Source organism: Melanostigma gelatinosum, assembly GCF_949748355.1.
Source record: "Melanostigma gelatinosum genome assembly, chromosome: 24".
NCBI lineage: Eukaryota > Metazoa > Chordata > Actinopteri > Perciformes > Zoarcidae > Melanostigma > Melanostigma gelatinosum.
Window position 1 is genome coordinate 1790032 of NC_136657.1, and position 6000 is coordinate 1796031.

The 6000-nt window shown below is 45.0% G+C and overlaps 1 protein-coding gene across 1 annotated transcript in view; it reads left to right on the forward strand.

The window, feature by feature from the left end:
* LOC306797448 (neural cell adhesion molecule 2-like) overlaps nucleotides 1-6000 on the forward strand; it is a gene marked incomplete at both ends in the record, with an annotated part of 117008 nt that overhangs the window by 238 nt on the left and 110770 nt on the right. The window lies entirely within an intron of this gene.

Sequence of the window (6000 nt, forward strand, 5' to 3'; positions counted from 1 at the left end):
TAAACTCCCTGCAGATCCAGGTTTTCTGACAGCAAAGTGCTCCATGCAGTTTACACCAGCAGTTATCTGTTTCGTTCTCTTTTTCATGAACTCAGTGCTGAGCATACGATAATGTGACGGCCTCTCCCTTCCACTAGGGGTCTGTCTCTTTAAGGCGGTTCATCGTCAGCTAACGAGACGCACCTGAGCCTGCTGGAAGTGCCAGATATAAAGACTCCACACCTGAACAGGGAGCTGGCTGCTCCTCTTTGTCGGCCGGTACGGCAGCTTATTTATTTTGTTAGTTTAGTTTGTGTTCTTTAAATAAATGTTTGTATTTGAACCGGCTTGTTGCTAACATTGGCATCATTTGAATATGTTATGTAACCTTTAACCCTCTAGAGAAATGTAGTAAGAAATGCCGCTGACCTCAGAAGTAACAGGGTTATGAGGCAGGCTAACATTTGCAGCTTTCTTTAGTGCAGTTTAGTCTGTTAGAGTGTTGCTCTCAGTACCAGACACACTGCTTCAACAGCTTGACAGGCTGTGTTATCTATCACTGTTAAGGGTCGGGGTTCAGGGATTCTTATGAGTGGAGGTCAGACGTGGCCGTGTTTCTGGTGGTGCGGGGCTTATTGAGCATGATTGCACAGGATGCACTCAGTGGCAGAAGCTGTTGAAAGTCTATTCTCTAATGGTAACCATAAAGGCACATTTAGTCAATGTATCAAAGTGCGATATGGCTCGTATGCAAATGAGATCATAATGTTGATGAGCACTGCAAACACAAGCGGTGTGAAGTGGACTATGAGAGGACCTTTTGCTCTTTTGCATCACTTCACTTCAAGCGTGATGTCGATTTTCTGCTTTCTTGGAGCGGGGAGGGAATTGCTGACAGTAGAAACTCTGCAATTGTTTTTTATGGGAGACAATCTGTGCTCTTTGGTGTGTGTGTGTGTGCGTGTGCGTGCGTCGTTCAGGCACAGTTAAAATCAGAGAGTTGCACATCCAACCTTCTCTCAGCCGCTGGACCCCGGGGACGACATTTGCTGTTATTTAGTCTGAGCAAAGACGAAGTCTTTTTATCTGGCGTTGTCATTTTATTTTAAAATACATGTAGAACTTCATCATTCTCTTCCCTGTTTGGTAGCATATTCACTGGCTGCATTCACAAATCCATCTTGTAAATAGTGAAAGCAGCAATAAAATACACTGTATGCTGAATAGCTGCAGTCAATGTATGCTGAATGATAAGAGCTTATTGAAATGTCCCTTATGTGATCGTATAACAGCCACTTTATCCATGATACACACTGCTCCTCTGGATACATCACTATAATAAGATGAAGACCTTGAAATGCATGAATAGAAACAATTTGACCAGAAAGAATGGAAAGTGCCCAAGTGCCCAAGTGTCGTACCTGAACGTAGCTGCAGTTTGAATCCCAGCACACTTACAAAACAAGCGTTTGTTACCAGCCGAGCCACAGCATCTGCTCCTCTTCCAAGGGCTGGCTGAAGCAGCAACCAACAACCGTTCCATCGATTGACCAAGTTGCAATGATCTGGTTTTAGACTTGCAGAGTGCCTTTTAACAATACAAGGTTTGAACACAATGTTCCACAGGAAAAAAAACATCAACTCAAAAGAGCGAGCCCAGATTAAGATCGTCTGTCATTTCATGCCTTCTTGTGTCATTTTATTCACGATATTACATCACGCTCATAATCACCATCATCATATTCTCCTCTTCCCTTCACTTCCCTTCCGCTCCCCCTCTTGTAAATGATGTCAAAGGTCATGGAAACTCACACTACACTGTTGGGTGGATCCACAGAAGGATTGCGGGGCTTTGGCGGCGGCTAAACCTGTGCGAAGTGAACCTGTGTCATTTTCAAAGTGCTGTCAATATCACAGCTCGAACACATAGCATAATTATACTGTAAGAATTTAGTTTTTTCAAGGCAAGCAGTTTGATATTTTATTAAAATGATGGTCTTAATCTTATTTAACACGCTTGCATGATTTGGTTTCTGTTGTATGTAGCTTTAGTGTTGCTGTAAAAGGTGAATTGCTCGTCCATTCTAAATGTTAACATTATATCTGTGAGTGCTCCAGAGCACTTTTGACTTTGTTTTATGTGGACTTTGGGTTATTCCAGCCTTTCTCTCCACTAATATATTTATCTCATCAGTTTGCAGTTTGATCAGCATTACCAAGCTTCTTGAGGCAACCCCCTAATGATCGCATTGCTATTTGTTCAGTTTGATATGTACCAATTATCTTTCTTCTCTTGAGGACTCTGCATGTGGCAGTGTAAAGAATGCACTTTGGAACGAGCTAGCAGGTATTTCTTGTTGCGTGGGCATTTTAGGGGCAGTTATCGCTATACATGTCCATACATTGCTCATGTACATTTAATACATGGAGTAAGCTTCTAAATCACACATGCTGAAGCTGAACTGCACACTCAACCAGAGATTGTGGAGCAGAGGCCCCTTCCCTGTTCCAGCAGAGTTAAGTCAGTAAATGTGAATGTTTCTATGCGTTTACCATTTTGATGATTAATGGCGTCACAATCGCAATTTTAATCTAATAATCCCACATAATGTGACAGTAATTATAATAAACAAGTAACAAACGGCTGTATTTTGTTTGTTAGAAATATTATTCAGGTCAATGCAGAGTTGCTGCGGATCACCACCAAGCCATTTCAATCAAAGCTCATGTCACAGCTGGACCTCTTCTCAGACTCCCTGATACAGGGCTTAAAGAGGGAAGGAGGGAAGGAGAAAAGATCAAGCATGTCCTGACGATCAATGATTTGGTTAGTACATATGCATAAACGATTATTTTCACTGTATTGGGGTGGTTATTGTAATATTTTCTTGTCCATATCTGCTTTTTTAAACACACTTGATGAATAGTAAATGGCCTGCTTTTATTGTGCTTTTATCCGGTACCTTTAGTGTGATGACATCAACACCAAAAGGGAGTGCGTCTGAGAAGCCTGTCATCTACCTCAATGAAGATCCAGAGTCTTTATCAATCTGGTAGGTTTATCACAATATGTTTCCCATGTAGCGTCGGAAAGTGTTACCCACGAGAATCATCCACGTGAATCATGTAGATCCGTAGAGATTGTTTTGGGGGGGGGGGGGGGGGTCAACTGGCCGGCCAGCGTTTCTCAGATTGGAGTGAGACGAGGAGAAAAGGTGATGTCGTGATCTTCTCAATAGAACATCTTTGACGTGTCGAGTCTTGTCCAATCAGCGTTCAGATGTCTACAGCGTCTTCATTTCCCTCCGTTAAAGTTTAAATTACGTTCTGTACCGTTACAGTTCAGACTTGCTGGGTTAAGGACAACGTCCACTGCATGCAAAGCTTTGTCGACTGTTGACTTTCTTAAATTATGGCAATTTTGAAAAAAAAGTAACATGAATTATCAGAAAGCCTGCAAGCAATCACTTGATGTCTTGAGAGTGTTCCGTTTCTGATGTGGGCTTTCATCGTTAATGAAAAGGCAGTCTCCCGGTGAGAAGTGCAGCTCCGGCTGTCGCTAAGGGTATCATTATCTGACCCCTTGCTTGGCCTCAATCCCATGGAAAATCTGTGGCGCAAGCTGATAATTTCAGTTGCCAAGTACCCCCCCCCCCCCCCCCCCCCCGTGTTGAGTGCAGCAGTCACCCATTAACGTTAAACTGCACAGTTGGATCTGATTGCCTGTTCTTTTTTAACTCAAAGTAGAATGAGGCGATTTCGGTGAGAGAACTTTTATGAACACGAATAATGAGGCCCGGATACTGATGAGATGATGAGGTCAACGAGCTTAAGGAAGAGGAGGGTCCGTGTTCATATCATCGACTGAACGGTAAACAGACTATCAAAACGTACACGGACCAGAGAGAGTTAAGGAGCCTGCCTTCATTTCAGCGGTTGCTGATGCAGAGGTGTGTATAAATCACAGCTATTATTTTACTCTTGATAAACTACTTCAGCCAGAGTAGATTATCATTTTAATTTAAATAATTGAACTGGATTGAATGCATATTAATTGCAAATAGAAGATAGGCCACAACAGCTGTACAGTAAGAGTAGAAGTTAATAGTAAGCCACACAGGTTAGATGAAAACGAATCACTTTATTTTGTACAGGCGATGGTTCTCGCTACTCTTGCTAAGCTGGTGCATAATTTACATGTAATCAGGAATGATTTACAGTCTGACAGAACACGGCCCACAGAGATACTGACCGACTGTACACCCGCAGATGAATTTCAGCACCACGGACAGCAGCACCTTTCCAATCAGTGTGCAGATAATATTGGTAAAGCTGATGTGTTTGAAACAAATTACAGATGGGGCATTCAATTCACAGACGCACACCCACAGATGAAATTGGATTGTATTGCCTTGTGTGAGAAGTCCCCCCCCCCCCCCCCCCCCCCCCCCCCCCCCCCACAACACACTTGCATTCAGTCGGCAGCGCGAGTATTGCACTCTCAACATTTGACTTCCTGACACACTAACTAAGAACCGCCGGCATTATATCAGAAGAGAGCCTTACTCCTCGGTTGTGGGAGTGTTATGTGTGGCAATGACTTGTGTCATGTCCCATTAATATGGTAATGACAGCATGAGGGGGTGCTGTGGGATGTAGGCCTAATTCAAAGATCTGCCAAGTGCGAGTGACAAGGTCATTCTAAATGACAGTAAGCAGGCCCGACATTCCTTCACGAGGACAATTGTGAACCTTTTAGAACGATGGAGCGGAGAGTGACGCTGACCTTCAGCTATTTTACTGAGACTGCTCTGTCAAGAGGAAGATGAGAGACATCAGACCAAACAATGCAGACGAGCTGAAGGCCGCTGTCAAAGCAACCTGGGCTTCCATAACACCTCAGCAGGGCCACAGGCTCATCGCCTCCGTGCCGTGCTGCATTGATGCAGTAATTCATGTAACAGGAGCCCCGACCAAGTGTTGAGTGCATACTGTATACTGTACATGGACACACTTCAAAGTTCAAAGTTCAAAGTTCACTTTATTGTCAAAGTTTCCACATGTGTTATGCATACAGAAAATTTGAAATGCCGTTTCTTGCAGTCTCACAGTGTAATATAGACATGAACATATAACATATAATAGAATAAAATAGAAAAAAAGTTAAGAACATAAGGGCCTAGATAAAGGATGAACAAGTAGCAGCAGAGAATAAAAAGTGACTGGTGCTGGATGAGGAAGGTGTGAGGGGGAGTAGATGTCCTGGTATGTTCCATTTGAGGCAGTGGGAAGGTGGGTGAGGGGGAGGGTAGAGAGGTCAGGGAGAGATGGCAGAGATGGCAGGGGGGGAGAGAGGGGGAGCGAGAGGAGAGAGGGAGGGAGAGAGTTCAGCATCCTGACCGCCTGGTGAAGAAGCTGTTCCTCAGCCGGGTAGAGCTCGAACGGAGACTGCGGAACCTTCTCCTGAAGGCAGGGCAGGAGGCTGAAGAGGCAGTTGGAGGGGTGGGTGGGGTCACCCGCAATGCCGAGTGCTTTTGCGGGTGAGGCGGGTGTTGTAAATGTCCTGTAGTGTAGGGAGTGAGACTCCGATGATCCTCTGGGCAGAGTTCACAATGCGCTGCAGGCTCTTGCGGTTGGAGGCGGTGCAGCTTCCGAACCACAGCGTGATGCAGCTGCTGAGGATGCTCTCAGTGGCGCCTCGGTAGAATGAGAGCATGATGGGGGGGGGCTCCTGCTCGCTTGAGCTTCCTGATGAAGTACAGGCGTTGCTGGGCCTTCTTTGCCAGTGCAGTGGTGTTGCTGTTCCAGGTGAGGTCATCTGTGATTGTCACACCCAGGAATTTGGTGCTGCTCACCTGCTCCACAGCAGCACCATTGATGGTCAGAGGGAGGGGGGGTTGGGAGTGGGTCTCCTGAAGTCAACAACAATCTCCTTTGTTTTCCCCACATTGAGGAAGAGATTGTTATTTTGGCACCAACGGACCAGCTGGTTCACTTCCTTCCTGTAGTTAGTCTCGTCTC